This window comes from Diadema antillarum, unplaced genomic scaffold (genome assembly GCF_040938485.1).
Source record: "Diadema antillarum isolate AM-2024a unplaced genomic scaffold, OU_Dant_1.0 seq00000791_RagTag, whole genome shotgun sequence".
Taxonomy (NCBI): Eukaryota; Metazoa; Echinodermata; class Echinoidea; order Diadematoida; family Diadematidae; genus Diadema; species Diadema antillarum.
In genome coordinates, this window is record NW_027271678.1 from 2,575,394 (window position 1) to 2,602,177 (window position 26,784).

The 26,784-nt window shown below is 38.4% G+C and overlaps 1 long non-coding RNA gene across 1 annotated transcript in view; it reads right to left on the bottom strand.

Annotated features, from left to right (window-relative positions):
• Nucleotides 1-6,064: 6,064 nt before the first annotated feature.
• The window catches only part of LOC139739267 (uncharacterized), a 32,989-nt gene continuing 12,269 nt past the window's right edge, over nt 6,065-26,784 (bottom strand). Inside the window, exons 2-3 of the long non-coding RNA XR_011711506.1 lie at nt 7,699-8,012; nt 6,065-6,089 (exon numbers count right to left, since the gene is read on the bottom strand). This is a non-coding gene — a long non-coding RNA (uncharacterized lncRNA). The remainder of the gene's footprint in view (nt 6,090-7,698; nt 8,013-26,784) is intronic.

Here is a 26,784-nt window from a genome sequence, read left to right on the forward strand (position 1 = left end):
AGCTAGAAATGAAGTAACTAGAGTAGTATCTGGAGCAAAAAGGGATTTTGAATGCAAACTGATATCTGAATTAAGTTGTAGCCCCAAAAGTTTTTAGAGGTTTGTGCAAATCAAAACCAAATTCAAGCCCTGTTTAAGTTCTCTGGAGAAACCAGGTGGAGGTATAGCAGTAAGTGATGCAGAAAAGGCAGAAACACTGAACAACTTTTTTTGCCTCTGTTTTTACACACGAAGACTTATCGAATGTTCCAGTTCTGGGTACCAGAATTCATGATGTACAATTAGATACAGTCATTTTTACAGAACAAGTTGTGAAAGATGTTATATTGAAACTGGATCAAACAAAATCCCCCGGTCCAGATAATGTGCAGAATCGTATTTTGAAAGAAATTGTGGATTGTGTTTCGAAACCACTTGCAGACTTATTTACTATGTCAATGTCAAAAGGTGAACTTCCAAAGGCATGGAAGAATGCTAGTGTCTCTCCAATTTACAAGCAAGGAGATAAGAAGAAACCGAATAATTATCGGCCGGTGAGTTTGACTAGTAATATTTGCAAGTTAATAGAAACCATTGTCAGAGATAAGATTGTACAACACATGGACTAAAATCTGTTATTTACAGAGGAGCAATATGGTTTTAGGAAAGGAAGAAGCTGTGGTGCACAGTTATTATCTGTATCAGAAACATGGACAAAAGTATTAGACAATGGTGGAAACGTCGATTGCATATATTTAGATTATAGTGAGGCGTTTGACAGTGTACCTCACGAACGACTGATTAGGAAAGTAGAAACGTATGGGATCACTGGGAATCTTTTGAAGTGGATTAAGTCTTTTTTAAGTGAAAGATCACAACGAGTGGTGGTCAATGGTGTTTCATCTTCACAAACTGCAGTATCTAGTGGAGTCCCACAAGGTAGTGTTTAGGGGCCGACTTTGTTTCAGTTGTATGTAAACGACCTTCCTGATGTGTTGTTAAGTGGCAGATGTGAAGTTAAGCTCTTTGCTGATGATACCAAGTTGTATTCACAGATATATGATAATGATGATGTACTGAATCTGCAAGCTGAACTAATTAGAGTGATGGAATGGTCAAAAAAAGTGGCAGCTTCCTTTTAACCGGGAAAAGTGTAAAGTTATCCATTATGGAAGGAATAACCCATGTGTCAATTATACAATGGATGAAACAAACCCGCCCATTCCAGTAGCTACATATGTAAAAGATCTTGGAGTAAATTATGATAAGAAGTTAGATTTTACTCATCATGCGGACACAATTTGTACTGCAGCGAATCGTAGGATTGGAATTATCAATCGTACATTTTCTACTTTCAATGAGAAAGGATTTATTCAACTGTACAAGTCTATTGTTAGACCGACATTAGAATATTGTTCATCAGTGTGGCATCTTCATTGGAAGAAGAATGTTGTAAAAGTAGAGAATGTACAGCGTCGAGCTACCAGAATGATACGTCCACTCAGACCTTTGAGTTATGAAGCACGACTTAAACATTTGAAATTGCCTTCATTGGCATATAGACGGCATAGAGCCGATATGATACAGATCTTTAAGATTGTGAATGGGATTGATGATATGAAGTCCTCAGATTTTTTTGAGTTCTCAGTTGGAGGAAGGACGCGTGGTCATAAGTTTAAGATGCTGAAGAAACATGTAAAGTCCAAAGTGAGACAGTGCTCTTTTTCTCAAAGAGTTATTAGTGAGTGGAATAAGTTGCCATCATTTGTAGTCGACAGCCCATCCGCGAATAGTTTCAAGTCTAACTTAGAGAGGTTCTAGAGTCAAGACAAGAACAAATACAACCCCGACGGGATATTTTTTTTTGTCCATGTTATACTGCACAGCGCCTAACTAAAAGTTATTAATATCATGTAATGACGACACCGAGGGGCAAATAAGTTAAGTATAACTTTACGCCCATATCCAAGGTATGTTATCCAAGGTATGTTATTAATAAGTTTATGCACTGAGTAGTTTTCTAGGTATGGAGAAAAAGTGCAATTTCTGTATTGAATAATAAATTGTCATTTTCATCTAGCCTTTGACCCTAAAATTCATATTAAGATAATCACTGTCAGGCAGAACATGCATAACCATGTAGTAAATTTCAAGATAACTTGAACCATTTCCTAGAAATGGAGGAAACAGTTCAGCACTTTCACTTGATCTTTGACCTTTTGACCTTTGAGGCAAAAAAAGAAAGAAAACAAAACTTAACAGAGAATCTCTATTGGGTTGTACATGCATACACCAAGTGTAAAAGAAATAATCCTGCTAGCATTGCATAAATATGAGGGACGTAGTAAATTTTTGAAGTATTGCCCTTGACATTTGACCCCTGACCTTTTACCCCGTGAACGCTAAATTCTCTAGATAATCACTGCCAGTCAGTACATGTATATGTACTATGTTCCATGAAGGTACTGGGAAAAAAGTGACAATTTAGTATTTTTACTTGACCTTTTGACCTTTCACTTTTGACCTCATGACCTTAAACTTTCACCAGACAATCTTAATTGGGTAATACATGTATACACTAAGTTTCAAGAAAATATCTTCAGGCAATGCATAGATATGGAGGAAATAGTGAAAATTTACGTAGTTGACCTTGACCTTTTGACCTTTGACCTTAAGCACGTGCATCCAAAAGTTGATAGGCACAATTTCACCCCCTAATACACACACACGCCAAGTTTCATTAGGATACCTCAAAAGGTTTTTTTAGTTACGCTTGCCACAAAATTCATTACGGATGGACGGAAGGACGGATGGACGGAAGGACGGACGGACGGAAGGACGGACGGACAACCCGAAAACAAAATGCCTCCGGCACCACTTCGTGGAGGCACAAAAATGACATGAAAGTTGATCCAGTCACAGAAGTGTAACTAAAGACTGGTAAAGTGTCATACACTGAGTAGAGAGCTGGTGTTTTTCTTGTTTGTTATTCGACTATACCTTCTATATTATGTTCATGGATGTGCTGTTCTGAAATTCCACAAACCATGAAAATTTAACGCATTAAGATACATTTTATAAGTATAACATAACTTTGTTTTACGTGATGGAAGGCATTCTAGTTTATCAGTGTTGATGCAATCGGTTTTATCAGCGACTACTGTGAAATCGAAAATGGTTATTTCACACACACACACACACACACACACACAATATCTGACATTTCGTTCAATCAACATTTTACATTTTATGCTCATGTATGTTAACAAAGAAAATTGGAGAAAGTAACAGGTGGTGAAAAACGGCATTCAAATCACAAAAAGTAATATCTTTAATGTCTGTAATAAATTGTACATGTAAATAACCTCTTTTTATTGATTGAATTCTTATCATCAATAAATCACACCGACAATATTGTTTAGTAGCGACAGTACTTTTATTTTCACCTCTATTCCTAACTCAACGGGCCATAATACATTATAATACATTATTTGCCTGTTAAAATGCTTTTGACGTTAATAGCACATGCCACTGACTAGATGACACGTAAGAATTGGGTTCTGAAGCCTTTAATATCCCTGATATGCAGGGAAAAAGAGTTAGCCACTCTTGAATTTGAGAATTGCCCTGAATTAGTTATTTTGACGCAAAAAGCTTATTAGCTATCAGTTTGTGAATAATTTTATGCTGGGGATCCTTTAGATGTCTGGGTAGCCAATTTAATCACTTCTCCGTGATGGATTTACATTCATAATTTTGCAGTTCTGAGATCTGCATCAGAAAACGTAAGCAGCCCAGACTTTGTTGTAACAATTTGTTTTTTCCTACCATTTATTTGCTATAACCGTTCATGTCTCTTCTCATGTTGCTTTTTTAAGCATTCTTTGTATTTGCTTGCCTTTCATAATTCTCCTCTTTCTCCCTGATGTACCCACGTATCATATGCACGGTTTTCCTGTGAAAGTAGCGAGTCTCCCCGATTTTTCGCAGAATGATAATGTCATTGCTAGTTTATGTTTCAATCCCAGTTTCAATATTGATCGTAGAGATGACATGCTGTTTTATGCTTGCTTCTTGTGTATTACTCAATTACATGTCTAATTTTCAATCTTTACTTTACATGCATTTTGATGAATATTAAAACAAAGCTGAATTGAAAATTGTTCCTCCAAAAAAGTTAACAGAGTATTCACGGAGCTGAGTATGTAATAATGATTATAGTCAGATTACGATCTATAATCAACAAAGACTGGAAATTTGTTCGAGTGAAAATCTGTGATGTCGATCTGATCAGATCAAACTATAGTCTCGGTTGAACAGCACTTCAAAGTTTCGTCATATTTTTCATATATTAATTTCAGCATACCACTTGCCACTCATTTGACCCGTCAGTAACTGAACCGCCTGAAAACGCCCGTTTTATTACTCCCCAGAACGCCTGTCTGCTTTTTTTTTTAAGTTTTATGCTTTACTATTTGAAACGACCCAAGTCCACGGAAGACTATTTCGAGTAAACTAAAAAAAAACTTCATATCTTTTTTTTATTTGTCCAATAATATTTTATTTAAATGTGATGGGAAGGTAACATTGTATATACAAATTAGAACACATATTATTATGACAATTAACAATTACATTAATTGTGGAGAGGCCATTTTGTGTGGTGGACTTGGGTCGTTCTTTAATTCATATACGTGTACATGATATTCTGCTATAGAGATGAGAGAAGGATGAGAGAGGGCGCTATTATATGAATGTAAGAATGACCCAAGTCCTTCATTTTGACATTAAAATACGATTTAACTCATTCATTTCGGGCACTTCCGGGGGTAATTAGGATTTATCATTTATACACAAGATGAGTCCATGCATAAGCTACAATTTCCCATGTCAAACTGAATTTGGCCAAAAATTGGACTTGGGTCGTTCGTATATTCAGGTCTTCATTTTATTGTGTCCATATAGCATGTAATCAGTGAATTGAAAGAGATCAAAGGTCTATAAAAGTATGTAAAAATTAATTTTGTGATACACGATTCCCTTGATAAAGTCTTAATAGGCTTTCAAATAAGCATAACCCATAATAAACAAAAAGATAAATAAATATGCAGTGAGCTTTTTTTACATAATAAAGAGGGTTGTCAAAATGAGAGTGATATCGCTGTACCTTCTATTGACCAATAGACCAGTGTGTACTGACTCTTTGGACCATTATTCTGTATAGAGAGCAGCCTGAACACAAGTAGAAGAACCCTTCTGTATTTTAAGGAAAATGAGCTTGATTTGTGTGTGTGTGTGTGTGTGTGTGTGGAACCGTTCATAAAATATTCAGCCCTCGATGATTTTTTTCCCGTGCGTATTTGCGTATTTGAATACTTAATCTATGATACTTAATACTTGATCCTGAAAATCTACGATTACACATCTTCTAAAAGTGTTTTTTTTTCTTTAAAACAATGAAAGTGACACAACGGAAGTCTATTCATTTTCCTTAAACAAGGCGAATTAGTCAGCAAAGTAAAATAATAGCCTACGACAGCGTGCAAAGTCAGCTGCTAAATTTTAATTTCACTTTTGAAAATAAATTACAATAAGATGCCACAAAACTGATTTTTTAAAAAGTTGAATGTGGTATTTGTTCTCCAACGGCCGAAAGGCAATTATACCGAGGACTATTGACTTAATGATATGATGTTTGTTTTCTGAATCGCTGTATCCAGAAAGATCACATGACATCTCATTTCTTAACGATACCCTACAAATATATACTTTTAACTCTTCTAGTCTTTTAATGGTTAAAACAGTGAGATGACTCACCGGATTGCAGATGTGCCCTGGCAGTCCGTCGTTCTTCGGCTCTCTTTAAAGCTTCTTTCAGGTCCGATCGAAGTGATGATGGGCTCACTCTCTCACTCCACTTGCGAAGCATGCACACAGTACCATAGCTTGTTATTTCATGGTCACGGTAATTAGTTCGTATGAAATTCTTGACATCTCCCCTTGAGAACCCAAACTCTTCCCCAAGATCCTCGATGACTTCATTGTCAGTGATATTACCGGCAACGGCTCTCAGATAAGAGTCGATATCACTTGACTGTTCCGCAGCCCTCCTGCAATAAATTGTGTTATGATATTTATGTTTTTTATCAATTGCCGCTCTCTGCACACTGTACAATGCATCCATTTTGTACGATCACAACTGCTAATCTACATTTTTAGCAAACATGGGGGGGGGGGGCGATGGGTATTAGAACTTGTCAGTTAATTTTTCGGCAGCGACTCTACCATCAAGCTATTCCTGGTTGCTGACGATGAACTTGGAACAGATAGTCCATGGGCCAAGACCCGAAAAATGTGTTATTGGTACCACCTGAGGTGGCAAAACCTTTTTGGTGTCATTTTATTTGTCGGGCATAAACGTGTGCTTGTCAAGCTATGATAGCATTTCCAAATGATTAGCTTAGTTATTATAAATGAATGTTTAACCAATTTGGTCCTGTGTTTATATCCCTCTACTTCTGAATCGAGACTAACCGCTATAAAAAGAAGAGTGCAGCTGTCTTCTGTATCTCCACAGGTGTTCTGTTGTAAATGCGGTGCCCTTAGTCTTTATTCAAGGCAGCGAAAGGAATATCCAAAGGATTATGATGTCCACAGCTGTTCAGTTTTAAACGCGGTGCGCTTAGTTTTTATTCAAGACGGCGAGGGAAATATCCAAAGCTTATGATATAATGTATATCCCTTTATCTAAAAACAGAAAAAAAGTAATTCCTATAAAATTTTATACCCCACAATGACATGTATAAACAGTTTTTTCCAGCATATTTGTTTATAAAAGATCAGCATGGATTAAGTGCATACCGTTATGCTTTTGCATTCAAAATCATGCGCAATACGCAATCTTTGGAAATTGAGTTTGCTCTGCGCTCTTCAGCGGATTTTGTTAGTTGACTTTCAAGGGTGATCTGGCACCACAAAACCAACAAAGAGATCGCCAGACATGTTTTCTTCCTTTTAGCTAAGGACAGATTTTGATAGGCCATACTTTAAAGAAGAAATCCACCTCTAAATTAAATAAACTATAAAAAAAACAGAAAAATATATCCGACAAAACGATACAAAAATGACCAGAATAGGCTAAGGAAATGAGGAAGATATGCCATTTTGACATTTCCCCCTTTTTTCGAAAAAAAAAAACATTTCTTAAGAATTCCTTATGACCCTTAATCAGCAAGTTAAGCTGTCTTGCTATTTCATTTCATTTCATAAACATAAATGATAAATATCTTATATTTCAGCAGTATAACTATAAAAATTCTCTTCAAACTACCCAAAATAAGAAAGATAAAAAATGTTAACTCTGATATATCTTGGTACAAGAACATGCTTTTGCTTGTATTAGCTGAAAATGACAATTTTCCGAGTTTCGTCAGTCTTATGACTGAAACATTGTCTTACCCCAAACGTCACGCATCGAGGCCCTTTTCAAAACCACTTTTATTGATTAAGTGAAGTAAAATAGGGAAGTTATTTTTACTCAACTTAACTTGATGCTACCTGAGCTTTTTCTCATTTGCTGTTCTGTAAGGACACATCACTAAACTTGTATCCACTCCCCAGGCATTAACATTGGGAGTTATCATCATAATGCATGTCACGATTTCCATAAGACGTTCCTATCTGAATGAAATATCCCGCTTTGGCAATTGAAAGACTTACCTCTTCTCATCAGATTGGGGTTGAGGCTCGGCATGCCTTGCAGCCTTAGCCGGCTGTTCTTCCCTCTCAGGTGTCAGCGAAGGTTTTTCAGACATGATTGCTTGTAATATGCTGACAAAATGGGTCACCCTGATAATGATGCCCAGATTGCATGAAGACGAGACAGATGGAGGAGGTCCAGGGTTATGGGCAGTTCCACGTGGTGAGCCAAAATAGACCGGAAGTAGGGCGTGGCTAGGACCGGATGGATGAACTGATCATCACACCTTACCGGACACTACTTCCCACACCGCACTAAGCTTTTAGTCTATGACCTGGAAAGACAAAAGACATAACTCTGTTTAATTTGCCATTGACTGGTTGAATTCATATTTGTGCGGGGTATCTGTCTCCACAGTGTCAAAGAGGAGATATTCTTATTAAACGATTAGGCATTTGTTTTGTATCTGCATTTTAGTACCAATAACATAGATTAAAAAAATAATAATAATGGTGATGAATAAGTCCTCTTTTGAGATTCGCTAACTGTCTTTATTCACGACGCTCTTTGTTTTTTTTTTTTCTATTGTGTGTCTGGTGTGTGTTTTTTCTGTGTGTATAGGTGTGTGCATAGCAACAGATTTGTGCTTGAGTGATCATAACCTCTTTTTTTCAACATCAGGTTTGATATCGTAACAAGAATAAGAAAAACCAAAGTAATGAATCAAAATAAAAAAGAAATTGATACAATAGCTATAAAAAAATAATAGATATGAGTAACGTTCTTTACTAATTGTTGATTGGTTCTACTGTTTCTCATTGGCTTTCACGCACACTTTCATATTGTTTAACAGTTTATCCATAGGGTATAAACGTGAAGGAAAAATATTCAAGATGATATGTGTGTAATAACGTGTATGTTGTTGCGCGTATGCGCGCAGTGTTGGTTGGATACGAACATGGCGGCTTATTTAAAGCAGACCATGACCATGACAACGTAACTCAGATATATACGCCCGAATTCACGAAGGTGGTACGGTTGTCTACGGTTTAAACCATGGACAAGATTGTACCACCTTCGTGAATTCAAACCATAATCATTATTGGTCGACTTCATTAAGGTGAACCACCTCGCAGAACAGGGTGGCTACTATAGTTATTGTCATCTCGATGAAAGAGGCATAGCTGTGATGATTTCGTCGATTTTTTTTTTCATCGGTGGTTACCGGCGCATCTTCAGAAATTTGAGAGCCGTGCATGCATTGTTCATCCGACAACACCAGTTTTGTAAGATTTGTAAGATTTTATTGACTCTCTTGACCCCCAGCCTCTCAGGGTATGAGAGTACAAACATATTTACAATTACAATTTACAATTATATGAATACAAAAATGTAAGTGATAATGTACATGTACATGTGAAAATAAGAGATATGAATAAACATGTTTACAAAACGAGGCTTAAAGGACGTTTAACTACTCTACCATTACGTGTACACACATTCACGTCTACTTATTTTTATTATTTTTTTTGCAAAACTACTGTCTTTCTTTGGTTTTGAGGAAAACTAAAGCATAATCATTCTGACAAATTTGGCTAGTTTTCAAATGGCAGGCATTAGTTGAATTGAATACTTTTGCCATATGTAATGCACCTGGTCTACTGGCCGTCAAACTACTAGGTAAAAACAATAGTCTCTCTTTGTGGAAAAAGGAACAAACAAAAATATAATGAAATTCGTCCCCTATATCAGCAAAAGAGTATATAGTACAATGCAATTCATCTGTCAGGCTTGCATCAAACTTGCCCTTATTAGCAGGTAATCCATTGGATCGACACCTGAATTTACTAATCTTTCTTACACATGACCTGTAAATACTTCTGAAACATCAAACCAATTATCCTTAAACATTCTGTAATTTGTGATACAGATTCTATTTGACCATGTGGCTGCTCTCCACTGTTGACTAAACATATCTAAGAGTCTAACTTATGGAGTGTGTGAAATTCATGCATCACTAAATCCACCCCCTTGTGCTTACCACACATTCCCTAGCCCTGCAAAATCAGAAATATTTGCGATGTAAACAATAACCATTGTGATTTTGACGGAGTGTATGTCTTCTTGTAAATGCAGAAGACATTTCAAAATTGTACATGGGTGTTTGGTTTCTTTTCCCTTTACAATCTCAACCGGAAACCAATCATTCGACTTTTAATAATATGGTTTAAAAATACCCCACGTTTAATTTCACCACAAACCATACAATCAGGAGTACATTTGTTCACAAGCAAAACTTTTCTTAAGAATTTTCTATGGAAAACTTCAATTTGGTCTATGCACTCATAACCCCAGACTCCACAACCATAGAGTAAAACAGGTAAAACAAAATGATCAAGTAAATGGCACTGTATGTCCACAGGGAGCTGTAACTTCTTTAATAGCCTTTACCAAAGTCATTTTCTAGCTCGTTTGACTTGTTTTGAAAGTGCCTTTTTAAAACTACCATTATAACCAAATTTTACTCCAAGGTACACAAAGTCATCTACAACCTCAAGTGGATCACCAGCATAAACACATTCACGAATTCTTCAACCTTCCCACGGAAGAAAATAACAATTTTAGTCTTGCTAGCATTAACAGTCAAGCGCCATGTCTGACAATAAATATCCACAGCATCAAGAGCTTTTTGCAACACCTTTGGAGTTTCTGCTAAAATTATTGTATCGTCTTCATGAAGTATTGAACAAGAAAGATTTAAAGCTTTCTTGACATCATAATCCAGGTGGTCAGAAATCTCACTTTCCAATACTATTTCAGTCCACCACATGATTTTCTAATGTACTCTTGAAAATCATTTAGTTTATGGCAAATAAAAGTGAGGATAAGTTTTCGCCGTCGTTCACCAGTGTTACTATTAACCCCCCCCCCCCGACATCCCCCCTCCTGACCGCCACACTTGATTTAGAACTTTCATAAATGTTCTTAATGACAGTAAACAGTTTACCCGTAAGTACCATCTTCAACATTATTTTTTATACCATAAAGATGATATATCAATTAGATCAAATGCATCCTTGTAATCAATTCATGCACAGTATAAGCGTTTTTTTTTATTTTGCAGATAAACATAAATAAACATCTTCAAAACAAAAATATTACCAATTGTAGAATAATATGAACGAAAGCTAGCCTGTTCTTCACCCTACGTATTAGCAGCTTCGAAAAACTCTGAGATTCGACGATTAAAAATGGAAATAAATTTTTTTTCTCGACAACTCAGAAGAGTTATTCTTTTATTATTATCACAATTTGTGTCTATACCCTTATTCTTAAAAATAGGAATGATAATCCCTATGTACCATTCAGTTGGAACAATACCACTGTCCAGTACCACATTAAAGAATTTTACCAACACATGAAGCAGCATCTCTACGGGACAATCCATGCTTAAGGAATTCATTTCTTATGATATCTTTTCCACAGGCTTTAGAATTTTTAAGTTTGTTTTTTTTTTTAATTAGTGCTCCTTTCCAAAGTGACGGGGGCATCCAAGGAACCATCTGACTAAAAAAAGAAAGAAAAAAAAACTGAAGTAATATCTTCCAGGCCCGTGGACTGGTCATCTTTGATATTTAAACTAAGAGACTAAAATGATCAACAAAATCTCCTGATGAAACAGTTCCTATTTTCTTCACCTTGCGTTCATTATTACTGTTGAGTAATTGTCAATATTCTTGTGGATTGGATGCCCGCAACGAACAGAGTGATTCATTTGAATCTCTATGAAATGTCCTTCTTTTATGTCTTAAATGAGGCTTTCCTGTAGATTCATAATGATTCAATAGACAACTAGCTTCTGAATTGCCCAGAAATCTTAGCGTCCTCTTTAATCGATTTTTATCATTCAAATACTCCCACCAGGCAACTCTTTATTCTGCATCAAACCAGGTTTGATGTTTTTTTCTTTATTAACAGTCTCATTTGTGTTTATATTATTACGAGATTGTCTCACCTTACAAATGCCAACATCTTCTGCAATATGGACGGACATATCGCATAATTGTGAGTAACAAATATCAATAATATCTTGATTTGCATTCCCATCTAAAAAATTCCACATTTTCACACATTAGCTCAGCCGAGTCTTTGATTTTCTGTTTAAATATTGCATCGTCGTCACTCTTCCACTGGGATTATATATATATATATATATATATATATATATACATACATATGCATATATATATATATATATGTGACACTGCACCTCAAAACAAACAAAAAGTCGCCAGACATGAATTTTTAGTTAAAACCATATTCTGAAAGAGCAGACTTTAAGCTTTAAAATGATGTATAACTCAAATCAAATGGACTCTCCTAACCTATCTAAATATTGGAAAGAAAGCACAAACTCAGGAAAAGTATGAACTGAGAAAAGAGGCTCTGAAGTACAGTGTCTATTCAACCTCTTAATCTTTACCAAACCCTGCTGGCTGTGCGATGAATGGGACAAAAAACAGGAAGTAAACCACCAGAGTAACAACAATGAAGGGATTATCAGATTAAACTGAAATTAAGCATGCCTAATTAACACATTCTGTCCATAATCAATGCCAACTTTCTAAGCAGTAGCACTATCCTTTCAAAAGTTATTAGAGTTGAAAGTGAAGAGTGTGGACAAGGTTTTTCGGAAATGAAAAAGGGATTCTAAAGACACACATAATTACACTAGTCTACCAAAAATGTTCGAGATAAATTGCTAAAAAAACACACTTTCCCGCCCGTTTTATGATACCAAATTTTAGCATATTGTAAAAGAAGACCCGCTCTTTCAGAAAATATGAAAAAGTCAAGTTCGGCTAGGTTGACCCATTTCACTTTAATATTTTCAGTCCTCACGCAAAATCAGTGTGTGCGACTTTATGTTCGTTTTGAGGTGCACGGTCACATATATATATACACATGCATGTATATATATATATATATATATATATATATATACATATATAACGTTGACTTTCATTAGGTTGTGTATCTAAATCGGCATTTTTTGCTGCAGTGTTTTGACAAATATTTATCAAATACACTATGCTGAAATTTGTAATGCTAGAAAGTTAATGGCGAGATATAGTAACATAATCAAAAGTGCTATACCCACCATTTTTGTTGAAGCATGTGTATTTTCCGACAGACTAATCTTCGCCTCTCCTTCCACTATGTAAACAATCCTGAGATCAAAGCTTTGGCTTATATCAATAACAGACTTTCCATTATTATTTACATTGACATCAGTATTATAACGAGAAGTTAGAATATCAAAGCCATCAGTAGTTACATGCATATCAGAAACATCATTACAAATGCCTAATCAAATCATTCTGATCTGTCAACATATCCTCTACATATAAAAAGTCATCAAGCAAACCCGTCCTGGCATTAGAATCCCCCAACAAAAGGGCGCATCATACCTGCTTTTGATATCGATAACATCCTGCACCAGGTTGTCAGAAACATCATTAGTATGATGAATTGATCTTTCACATGGCACGTACACTGCACTCTCAAAACCTAATGTTTTACTATCTACCTTGACGCATAGAATTGATTTAGAAACTGTTGCATGAATTCTTTCACAAAAATTAAAAATATGATTCTTCATCAAAATACACATACTGAGAAACCCACCACAATGTTTATTGTAATATTTTGCCATCCTATAACACTGAAAATCGCAAATATGAGATTGAGACAGATCTGGTGTGTCTGTTTTTTTTTTGTTTTTTTTTTGTCTCTAACGTTTTATGCTAGCAAATGTAAGTCCAAAATTCCAATATCTAATCTACTTTGCAAACCTTTAACATTCAATTCGTTCACAATACGACATGCAAACCGTTCACATTCCAGTAAATGGGACAGTGAAGAAAAAACACGTGATGTAGAGATAACAACAGCTGTTTTGTCCACAAAATATCTCCTTTAAATGGCAGTCCAGAGACGAGACTAGAGGTCAAGAAGCAAGAATTTGGATATAATCCTGAGATAATTTAGAACAGTAAAGTCATCTTTTATGATTTCGACCAATACACATCCAAACGTGAGAGCTGCAATCCTCACAAGCACATGCCGTATCACTGTACATTAGGGAGTTTTCGGTACAGGACGAGAAGACCCGAGAGTGCGCGGAAGCAATCAGCTGTGACTGTCCCCGCACTCGGATTCCCGTCCCCATATCTAAAGGCCGTGTCACACTTTTTCGGGCAACCGTCATTGCCTGCGATTTGTGCAGAACAGTTTTTTACTACCCGGAGTTCCCCGCATATCACCCGCAAATGACAGTTTTTAGCACGTATGTCACTCGTATTCGCTGGGAGGTACGCACGCAAATCTTTTTACCCGCAAGCGTGTTTAGGTCCTGTCACACCTTTCTGGGCATGCTACGCGGGCTTGTTTTATGTGCGGATTTTCCAGCATACCGGACAATTTCTGAGGGCAGACAAGCATGTGTCTTACTTGCTGGACGCGCTCTACTTAAATTGTACTTGCGAATATACTGTGTGACCTTTGTACCAGTCGCATAGATGCTGACAACTCAATGAAGGAAGTCTTCTGAAGGAATGGCAGAAGTCCCACAGAATGTCATTATCTTGGCTGCATACGGGGACTGCAAACTACTTGCGTAGGAGTTGCCTGCCGCTAACGGCATCGTACAGGCGTTCTGCGTGGACCTCTCTGGGCACTCCGCGACTCACCTGGAAAATGTTTTAGCCATGCTCAAAACTTGGCTGCGGTAAATGGGACTTGCGTGAGCATTTCCGGGCAACTTCAGGTCAGATACGCGCTAGGTACTGTCAGGCGCGGAGCAAGCGCGGAGCAACTGCGGAGAGCTCCGGGTAGCAAATTTGTTTCCCGAAAATCAAGCCGCAAAACTTCCCCAGATACGGTATGACAAGGCCTTGAGCTTACTCGAAACTTGATCCGAATGAGTCGTGGGAGTTCGCTCGCAAAGGTACACGCAGAACACCAGGAGGAGACCCTTTCCTGCAGTACCTCGCAGGCAACTCCAACGCAGGTACGAACATGCGAAACTCGCTAACATTCTTGTCCTTCTGGGGAAACTCAGCTGCGTGCTGAAAAATCCCTCCTGAGTAGCTTACCCGAAAAGGTGTGACATGGCCTTAAGCAGCTTCGCTTTCCTGTTAGGACGGAGGCGTGCGGACATGATCGCTGATTGGCTGGCTGGCCGGCTCAATCCTGTCCAGTATCGGGATCGAACGCTATTTTGGGCTTGCAACGTACTCGTTTTCTCACGGGACGTTTGTAAAGGCCGCGTCGCACCTTTCCGGGCAATCCATGCGAGAAAGATTTGATCCACTGTAGTGCTATCATGCTATCAGTGAAAAGAACCACCTTCTCCATTTGCAGTCTCAACTCTTTACTCATAGTCTTGTACATCCTGGCTGCTAGACTGCTGCTTGTAGCTCTAGACGAGGAATCGTCAATGGTTTTAGTGGTGCAACCTTTGACTTCAATGCTAGAAACCGCATTTCATAGTCGTCATCACTTCTAATTCGCCATCTCCTATAAGCACAGGTACCGAATGATCTAGAGCGACCTCGTTTAGATTCTGCATTTCATCAAACAGATTTCTCCACTCCGCTTCGTCTTCTCCAGACAAAAGATCATCCAAATCATAGCCTCTCTGAAAGAGTTTCTGCAAACTTGAATTTGTTCAAGAACTTGAATGATTGTTGCTCAGCAGAGCATCCTTCAGACCATGTCATATCTGTGCAATGCTTGAAGATATTTTATTGGAACTTATTGTATACGTGTACTGTCTCAAATTAAGATTTTTAGCTGATTAGGTTACAGGTCCAGTTTACCTTTGGGAACAATGATTTAATTTTTTTTTTCCAGATATGACATTTAATGCATATGTGTAGGTCTGTTGTACCACAAAACATCCTATCATATAAAATTTTCGCAATAAAGCCTAAAATATAAGGACATATCTGTATTTTTCTCAATAAAATGTAACTGTACACGGTTGTTCACATTTTGTATATTTAACAATACTTAACATCGATTTTACCGATTCAAATTTTTACTGTGGTTGTTTTTATCCCAAACTCACATTTTGGAACTATTTTAAAGCACTAACGCTGGGTTTTTGTTTCATCTGCAAATGCCAAAGTTCAAAAGGTCAAGTAAACATGTTAAAATTTCACTTTTTTACTGGGGGTACAAAATTTTCGAACATGTCGTGCTATGACAGAGAGCGTGTGAATTTAGCTCGCCGCAAATTATCCTGCAAAAGGGTCTGTAAAAGGGAAGACTAATAGTCCTTACTCTTAAGGATAGTGAGCACACTTTGCGGAAATACAGTAGGTGTTTAAACGCATGTAAGCGGTTTAATCGGTTGCCATAGACTTTACACGTGAAAGCAAATCGCTTGGGTCTGAGCCAGATTCGCTTCCGTTTTATCCTGTATAGTGAATTTTGGCGTTATCCTTCACAGAGTATTTACCTGTTAAACATAATAGAACTTCTTGATTGGATAATCTAGACCATGATGTACTTTAGGTTTTCCAGGTCAAATGTCCAAAGATATAAACCATCATTGCCAAATAGGTAGTTCAAATGTCCATACAGCTAAATAATGTTCACGACTGAATTTGGTATCAAATTAGGCAACTCAAATGTCCACTTAGGTATGAAATGTCCGCATAGCATATATCAAATCTCAGACAAGAAACAATGCAGTTCAAATGTTGCGTAGCAAAATATTACAGAGAACAATGCTCCCGGAAACCAATGTCAAATAATGTTTTCAAATGTCCATTCCCTACTATACAGTGCTTTCTTGATTTAAAAAAAAAAAAATCATTATTTCACATAGGTAATTGTATCGTTTATGACATGTTTTACAAGTGAAATGTCCACTGGCTCAAACACATTGTTCAAATGTTCATGTGCATTGTAACAGAGATGAATGTATGTCCGGGTTACGCCATTTCCTGACCCACTTCATCTGACACACTCTTTCTGACACACTTTTTTTGCCATTCATTTTGTACACTGGGCCGTTTTCATGAGACGGCCTCTGTTATTGGCTACTGTGCTAATGAATATTCAACAGCCTTACGATTTTTTTTTTTCATAATGAGTCACTCGGTCTGATTCTGTGTCTGTGATTGGCTTTTAGCTATTGACTTACGCGTGATATCGATCTCCTCAAGGGGGTCCATGACGATATCTGATTACCAGTGTGCGTGTGTGTGTCGAATTGCGTTTTAGTGCCAGTGAGTGTGGCGTAATTTCTGCAGGTTTCCTGTCCATTTCTCTCTCTTTTTCTCTCTTTTGCTTTCGTATCATCTTATCTCTGTTATTCTTAGAGTACAATCGTACTACCACAAGTGTTTTTCCACCATTTTTTGAAGTGATTATCTCGTTTGCAACAATTTAGAGGTGAGTTTTTGTTCGAGTGTTTGTTGAGTTTTTTGATTGAACACGATGTAGATTATCTACGTGTGTGCGAGAACATTCATGGTACCCACTCGTTTGTTTCCGTGTGCATTTTTACCGTACAGTGTCTTCATCGTTCGTCTTCCAAGCAGCGAGTTTTCACCCTAGTTTTCCTCAACGTAGTTTTTTACCTCATTTTTTTTTTTTGCGGTGCAAGATGTTCAGTGTATTTTTTCTACGGTAAAATGCCATCGTTGATGATCTCCGTGTATTCATTACTAGTTTTCCACCTCCGTTTCATTTTGTGTACAACTAACATTGATCTAAAGTCTAACGTAGTTAGCTACAAAGTCTGCGATGTCTGTACGTTTGCTGATGTGTTTTTGTGAGCTGGGAGTGACTATGGTGGGAATAATATTCAGGGTTTTGCTGTGGTTTAGATGATAGTGATGATGATCATAATGATTCTGGTGATGATATACGAACCCTTTTGATGATGCAATTTATTTCGTGTGACCATGACGTTGATCATTGATGATGGCGAGAACGACACGAGTAGCCTAGCCTAGGCCAAGGACGAGAGTGACACTGTCCACGGGGGCTGTTGCTCGCTCATGCACAGGAGTGGTCTAGACCTAAAGACCTGCGTTTAATCATTTTTTTAAAACCTTTTGGTTGTTCACTTGGGTTAGTGCTCCAAAAATTCGTTTCTCTAAAGAAACTCAACCAAAAGCTTGACAATAAGGTTACATCAGGGCTATTCTTTAGTAACTATTAGATCTAAATGGCGATGCTAATTTAGTTTTCATTTAGAACTCGATTATATCCCATTTTCTTTGCTCATTTTTCATATGATAAATTATTTAGAACTGTAAATTTACTTAAATTCTGATGTACTGCATTCACCATTGTAAAAATCAATAAAAAAGAGCCCGCTGAGCAGGTGTTTCATTCTATCCTTTTCATTTCCTCCCTATCGTGTTGGTTTCCTTCCTGTCACTTCCTTCTTTGACCCTGGATGGAAGAAAAAAAAAAGTCCCATCTTGCCATGTAAAGACAGAACACATACCATCATGAAATATTATGACATTAGAATAGTTTTAAAAGATTATGTAAGTCATCAAAATTCTTGTGTGTGGAAATAGATAATAAATAAAAGGTGATTTCTTACAAAGCAGTTCTTTCAAATGTCCAACAGCCTCAGAACAGCTTCGATAATGAAGCTAGTGAAATCTGAAAACTATCGTGGCAACAAGTGATATTGATAGGAAATTCTGACAAAAACTGTCACAACATTTGATGTTTAAATTTGTCGTTTTATTGGATTAGGTCATGAAACTATAAATGCCACCGATAAAATCACAATCGCTCTCAATTTGAACAGAGGCAGTAGGGTAGGAATGACTCAGCAAACAGCTGATTATTTATGCGTCGTATCCATGGGCAACTGCGGGGTACTTTAGTAACTGGAAGAAGACGCACGAAGTTTAGACTTGAGTCACGAACTATTACTTATTATCAATTTTTTATTCAAAACATTTTTTCTTTGGATTTCAAAAAAAAAGGTCAAAATATTTCATATTACGCTTCTTAAATGTATTATGAATATAGATATGAAGTATTTTTATCGTGATTTCATGAAGAATTAGAATTATTTTGAATATATAAATACTAGACGGGCTGAACAATGAAGTCTAATTTTGCCCCAAGAATTTGCAGCCCACCGTACGTGCTGGTGGTGCATTCCTAGCGTTCTTGCCGCACTCTCCCAGCCACGTGCAAGCGCAGCATGCATGCAACAGTCACCAACAGTCACATAGAGTACATGTTTAGCTACTTCACCGATCTCACTCCTGATCTTTTGCAAAGAAAACCTTACAAGTGTAGAAAATTCTCTCGAAACTAAGCCAGACATGAATTTGGAATATACATTACAGTGTCAAGACCTTTTCAGTGGACTTTGTTTTCGCTATTTGTCTGTTTAGCTCTTGAATGTACGACTTCTTACGTCCGATTTGTTTTTTACCTCACCACGCGGTACTGTTTTTTCAGCCCCCATGCTTCCTCCATATGCACACATGTTGTAAACACACACAAGCCACCGGCACCGCGATCGAAGTTTGAGCGATAGCGATAACATGTGTGGAGCAGACATGCGGATTTCAGCACAGATGAGTAGTTGAACGTATCACGATTGTAAAACAAACATTTTTCTATGTCACTGCCAATTTGAATTAGGTTATCTAATCATAGATAGATTACGATTTTATTCTAAAATAGATTAGCTATGGCAAGAATTTGCTTACATGAGAGTTATTTGATAACATTGCAAAATGAAACCCCCGTCATTCAAAGGAATGTTCCAGAGCTATCTCGGGGGTTGGGAGCATTATATGAATACCCTTCGCGTGTAGATCGCGCCGTAGGAAAGATCGCGCCCAAGTTCGCTGCTGACTTACTAGGCAGGCACGAAGATTACTAGTACACAGAGGCCCGGCGCCCGTACGTAGTATGGTTTAAGCAGCTGAAAAAAAAAAAAAAAAAAGGTACTGGAAGCGCACGTAGTAGCAAGGCCTACACGTGGATGAGATTAGAAATTGCCGCGCGCCTCCAGCTCACCAGCTCCTGGCCGCCTCTTATTGGCCGGCCTTGAGCGCGACGTTCGACAAGCCATACCATAGTCTTGAATATTCATTAGCACAGTAGCCAATAACAGAGGCCGTCTCATGAAAACTGTCCCGTGTACAAAGTGAATGGCAAAAAAAGTGTGTCAGAAAGAGTGTGTCAGATAAAGTGGGTCAGGAAATGGCGTAACCCTGTATGTCCCCAATACAATGCGGTTAGCAATAGCTAGTTCAATTGTCCGTGTATCACATGTCAAATATCAGACTAGGCAGTTTAAATATCGCATGGCCAAATAAGTATCCAAATGACTGGAGCAATATCCCATAAGGGAGATCAAATGTGACATTGTGATTTCAAATGTCTATAGTCTTGAAAACTGTGTATTTAAACCATATAAATCGTATAATCTTATACATGCAGAAACGCATTCCTCAGTAATCAGTCTTGCATGTACTTGCTATAATACACAAACGCAGGTCCTTACGGTGTCAAGATAAAAACATATTCTATTGAAACTTTTTTTAATGCATACATAAAAAATCAATAGAGCTAAACTGACATGAATCTCATGATAGCGGTGTGACTTCCTTACGTGCAATTCATTGTTTAAAGAATGAACATTCTGGCATTAGACTATTCACTTTTATTATCTAAAACATACTGGAAGTCACTTTGTTCAGACTGTTCTTTTGTGATATTTTGCATCATCTCATACATAGAGTAGAATAGTTGACTATATATATTAACTGTATATACAGAACGGCCAGAACTGTTAACCCTATTAAGCCCAAGCTATTTTGACCCCTCGCAGGCCCAAGGGGGGGGGGGGGGCACATTGTGCCCCCCTATATAACTTTTTTATTATTTGAGATATCATCGTCATATTTGGCAGGTGGGTAGAGTAACTCATACTCTACATGACCGTACATTTGAATTTTCACAAGGTCACCTATGGAGGGCGCTATTTACAAAAATATAATGAAATACATAGGAAATATGCTAAAAACGTGATTTTTTGGTATAATTTCTTTATCCCCATTATGTATGTCTTATTATAGACCAATCATTTTCATATTTGCCACAAATGATAAGCAAGTGGAATTTCATCATTTGCTATGTTTGAAATTTCTCAAGGTCACCACATGGGGGCGCTATTCATATCAACATAGTGATACATTATGAAACCTGAGATGAAATGTTTGGGATGGGTACACGTACAGTTATGACATTTCATATTTGCATAATAGTGGAATTTTGAGATTGCAAATTGAAAATATGATGAACTAATGATATTAGAGGCATAACTTGGGTGAAGGAATCAAAATAATTCAAAATATAAGGGCAATCTGTAGAAAATATTATTGTTTTCAATTATCTCTATTATATCTATTGTTTTATGCCTTTGTCACATAAAAACAAAGGAAATAATAAGAAAAACTTTCCAGGACTATGATTACTTCAAATTTTGCTTCTTCAAAAAATTTCAGCCAAGAAACACCCATTTCATACACTGTAATGCTGTTAAATGAAATGGGAACAGAAAAAAGATGCAAAATCTGGCTGACATGGTTGTCAGTTTATGGTTGCCATGGCAACCAGCAACCTCAAATATAGCTAAATTATATGTCAAAATGTTTGTAATAAGATTCTAGGAAAAGTCACCATATTTGGTTGAAATCGGATTAAGGATGAAGGAGTGGCAAACGAAAATCTGGTAGGGGGGGGGCACAATGTGCCCCCCCTTGGGCTTTATAGGGTTAACCTGTCGTTTGATGTCAATTTCTCAAGTTTCAGTTTTCTAAAGAGCGTTCTCTCTCAGGCTTGTCGGACGGAATTTGAAAGTGGGATGGTTTCAGTCGGGGCTATAACCATTTACCCTTTATCACCATCCAAATTATCTTCTTTCTTGTTTTTTTTTTCTAACTCTTTTCTTCTCCCTCCATTCTCTCATTTCTCTTCCCAATATTTCTCCCTCCCCTTTTCTTTTTCGGCTAAAAAGTGGTATAAATGATACCTTGCAATTCACTTTGGAAGACCTTCTTTTGTATTTCTAGATTTTTTTTTTCCAGATAGGAAATAGAAAATCAACGAGAAACGAAGTTATTTCTGAAACCGTGTTGCATAATGTTGTCATAGTTTCCAAACGCAACACTTATTATCGTATTTTCGAGTCAAAGGATATTTGAATTACCATGAATTCTTTATGACCGACACGATACTTTCATTGACCTAAGATGACGAAAGAATTTCTTTTGTGTGGACATTTGACTTGACTATGGACTGCTTATGTACCTATATGCAGGCGCGCCGGAAGCAGTTTTGGATTGGGGGGGGGGGGGGGGCAAACATTGGAGGGGGCTCAAGATTAGACCATGCATATGTTACACAATATACACATACACACACACACACACACACACACGCACACACATCTATTATATATATATATATATATATATATATATGTGTGTGTGTGTGTAAAGTGGCGTATATGGTGGGTCGAAACATGGGGGGAACCGTTAAAGGGACACAGTCCTCACGAAATTTAAAAAAATATGTTGTTGTTGGTACCTCCAATGAACTACTTTCACCAAAAACAAACTTTAAAATCACCAAATAAGCTCGTACATTTTGGTTGAAAAAGTGTGACTCTGCATGGTGAATATGCTAATGAGCAAGTCTTGGCGGAGAGTCATACGTCGTCGATGCACAACTCTTCCCAGCCGTCTTCTGCTCGTTATCCGTACGCTCCCTAGTTTACCCGGATGCATGAAGACGTCGGTGGCTACTCCGACTCGTATTTGACATTGTTTCTACGTTGTGTGTGTGTGTGTGTGTGTTTTGTGTATTTATTCGCACGTCGTGTGGACGGTACAACTACTAGTAGATGATAGATCTACGGTAGATACGCGTACGCACCCCGTACGCGGTATGCCCTTCGCACTTTTCCAGTCTCAAGCGCAGCTAGCTGCAGCCCTACCTGTCGCCGCTCATGCATGTTCTATAGTACGTACAGAGTGTACATATTTGTAGGTAGAAACGATTCTACACAGGCCTGCTAGTACACTACAGGGGCGACCGCATTCAGCGTCGTCTGGTCAGGTTATCTTACATCAGTAGTTTTGCTCGAATCGTGCAGAAAATTTCCCAGGAAAATCCTTTTTCCGTCCCAGACCAACAAAAGTATCGTGAAAGGTGAGCTGTATGGCTGGGAAATATCGGTACAACGATGCCGAACATAAGAAACTTAGGGCCTACAAAATCTCGAAATCGTGTTGTGACCTACCTGTGCGTGGACAATTTGTGAAGCGATGTTTTTACGTGGACCGGCAGGCTGTGGCCCTTGGTTATAAACCGAGAAAACTCCTGAAACCAGATGCAATCCTGACCATTTGCTCACATGAGTTATAAAACAGAAACACCTCGAGCATCGACTTCGAAGAGAACCGAGGGAATGTTTAATTTACCGTGGGCCTGCAGCCGGGGTTGGACTGCAGTACAGTGCCACTGAGCTAGCTGCTGCCAGTGCCGACTGGACATGCACGGCAAAGTGGAGCGAAATCATATCCCTACGACCCCCTGTGTTTACCCTTCCCGGCTCACGTCATATTTTTTTTTTTTTCGAGGAAAGGCGATTATCTGACTACTTACAGAAATATTGAGATACAAACAATATTTTCTTTGAAGAATTCGACTCTCTCATGCACAGGTTATCTTCGGTTTGAATGCCAAAATCGACTGGACGGAGTCGAGTGTACGGTGTATGTACACATAATGGTAAGGATTTGCGCGCGAGAGTGGTTTCTACGCTAAGAAGTATGCAACACGGACGGAAGCTAGAAAACGACCGTGCCTATTTGATGTCAAGTTCATGGTATATTTGGTTTAAAAATACATATAAATTTATGTTTACAATATTAACTTTTCGTAAATTATATATATCTAAGCTTGAAATATTTTGTTTGAAATTATAAAACCACAAACTTTCACATTATGGGACAAAATTTCAACTAATCATTTGAACACTTAAATTGGTTTTTAGAGGCACGGCTGTCAAATTGGTGAGTAGGGCATGCACTACGTAGCATCTTTTTGCCGGCTCTTTCACGATCGCTTGCAGGAATTATTTTTCAAAAATCGCGTACGGAGACAATTTTTGATGTCCAAGCGTATAAATTGGTGAAAGTTTATATTTTTTACTCTTCTTAATTATCAGTACAGTGAAAATCTCAGGATTGCTTCCCTTTAAGTAATTTTGACGGTCTGTATGCTTGTGCGTGTGTGCGTGAGCAATAATGGGACTACAATACATTACGGAATGTGATACATTCAACAACGCAGTCATTGAGGAACATTGTAAGTTTTCCTTACATGGATTATGGAATGACGGTGTCAAACGATCGACAAATTATATACTGTCAGCAACATAAGGTGAATGGCATAACAATAAAATGCGAGCGAGCGAAGCGAGCGAGCTTGAAAATTTTGATATTCTACAGTTCCAAAACTGGAGTTTTAATTGTAGCTATATATTTCGCTTTGGAAATAAATGGGGGCGCATCGGGCGCAACTGCTGGCAATTATTGGCAGCAACATCAGGAGAATGGCATAACGATTCAATGCGAGCGAGCGAAGCGAGCAAGCTTGAAAATTTTGACATTCTACAGTCCCAAAACTGGGGTTTGTAGCTATATCTTTCACTTTGGAAATTAATGGGGCGGTGCATCGGGCGCAACTGCTGGCAATCCCTTACGAAAAAGTCCTGTGGTACTCCTGTGGTAATTACCACAGGACGGTACCACAGGACAGTACCACAGGAAAGTACCACAGGACAGTACCACAGGACAGTACCACAGGAATTGTCCTGTGGTATTTTGGGACATACCACAGGACAGTACCACAGGAATTCCTGTGGTATTTTGGGACGTACCACAGGGCAGTACCACAGGAAAGTACCACAGGACCGGTACCACAGAACAGTACCACAGGACAGTACCACAGGAATTCCTGTGGTATTTTGGGACGTACCACAGGGCAGTACCACAGGAATTCCTGTGGTATTTTGGGACGTACCACAGGGCAGTACCACAGGACTAGTACCACAGAACAGTACCACAGGAACTGTCCTGTGGTATTTTGGGACAGTACCACAGGTCGATCATTACCACACAGCATTACCACAGGGCAGTACCACACAGCATTTCCATGGTACCACAGGAGAGTACCACACAGGATAGATCGAAAAAAAAAATCTGGGAGACTTTTAGCCACATTTCAAGGAATATTTCTGATAGGTGAGTGATGGATTTTAGGACAAACATGGCCCTACTTAATAACCTGTCCTACTCCTAACATAATAAAATAACCTCAAACGAGAGTCTAATGGCCAAGTGCCAATCTAGTCCTATAATAGATCTATATAGTCATATTCTATTCCTAGGTAGCCATCGACCCTATCAGTACATATATATATGGCCGTCTATCCGTAAAGCATTAAGGCATGGTTACTGACTCGATTATACTTTATTATCAAGATATGAAATTACACTTTCATAACAATATCTATGATGTTGGGAATAACATAACATAATTAGACAATCTTTCATAAAGTTCAAAGTAAGTTCAATCATTAATACTTTGACTTTTTAAGTCATATATGTATTTTCTAAAATCTAGAGTGCTTTTTATGAATATTCATGAGCTATGTAAAAATTTGTACCACAGGAGTACCACAGGAGTACCACAGGAGTACCACAGAAGTCCTTATGAAATTTCTCATGCTTTACATCAGCACTTTCACTAAATAGGTAATACTGTAGGAGTATAGGATAGGATAAGTAATGGCAAATCAATTGTTATAATTCACAGCATAACTCATCTATCAATTAATTGAGGAATATTAATATATAAAATACCACAGGACAAGTCATGTGGTACTGTCCTGTGGTACTATCCTGTGGTACTTTCCTGTGGTATTGTCCTGTGGTACTGCCCTGTGGTACTGCCCTGTGGTACTGTCCTGTGGTACGTCCCAAAATACCACAGGACAAGTCGTATGGTACTGTCCTGTGGTACTGTCCTGTGGTACGTCCCAAATTACCACAGGACAAGTCGTGTGGTACTGTACTGTGGTACTATCCTGTGGTACTATCCTGTGGTACTGTCCTGTGGTACTGCCCTGTGGTACGTCCCAAAATACCACAGGACAAGTCGTGTGGTACTGTCCTGTGGTACTATCCTGTGGTACTGTCCTGTGGTACTGCCCTGTGGTATTGTCCTGTGGCACTGCCCTGTGGTACTGTCCTGTGGTACGTCCCAAAATACCACAGGACAAGTCGTGAGGTACTGTCCTGTGGTAATATCCTGTGGTACTGTCCTGTGGTACTGTCCTGTGGTATGTCCCAAAATACCACAGGACAATTCCTGTGGTACTGTCCTGTGGTATGTCCCAAAATACCATAGGACAAGTCGTGTGGTACTGTCCTGTGGTACTTTCCTGTGGTACTGCCCTGTGGTACTTTCCTGTGGTACTGCCCTGTGGTACTGTCCTGTGGTACGTCCCAAAATACCACAGGACGAGTCGTGTGGTACTTTCCTGTGGTACTGTCCTGTGGTACTGCCCTGTGGTACGTCCCAAAATACCACAGGACAAGTCGTGTGGTACTGTCCTGTGGTACTTTCCTGGGGTACTTTCCTGTGGTACTGTCCTGTGGTACTGTCCTGTGGTACTGCCCTGTGGTACTGTCCTGTGGTACGTCCCAAAATACCACAGGACAAGTTGTGAGGTACTGTCCTGTGGTACTATCCTGTGGTACGTCCCAAAATACCACAGGACAATTCCTGTGGTACTGTCCTGTGGTACTATCCTGTGGTACTGTCCTGTGGAACTGCCCTGTGGTACTGTCCTGTGGTACGTCCTAAAATACCACAGAACAAGTCGTGTGGTACTGTCCAGTGGCACTATCCTGTGGTACTTTCCTGTTGTACTCTCCTGTGGTACGTCCCAAAATACCACA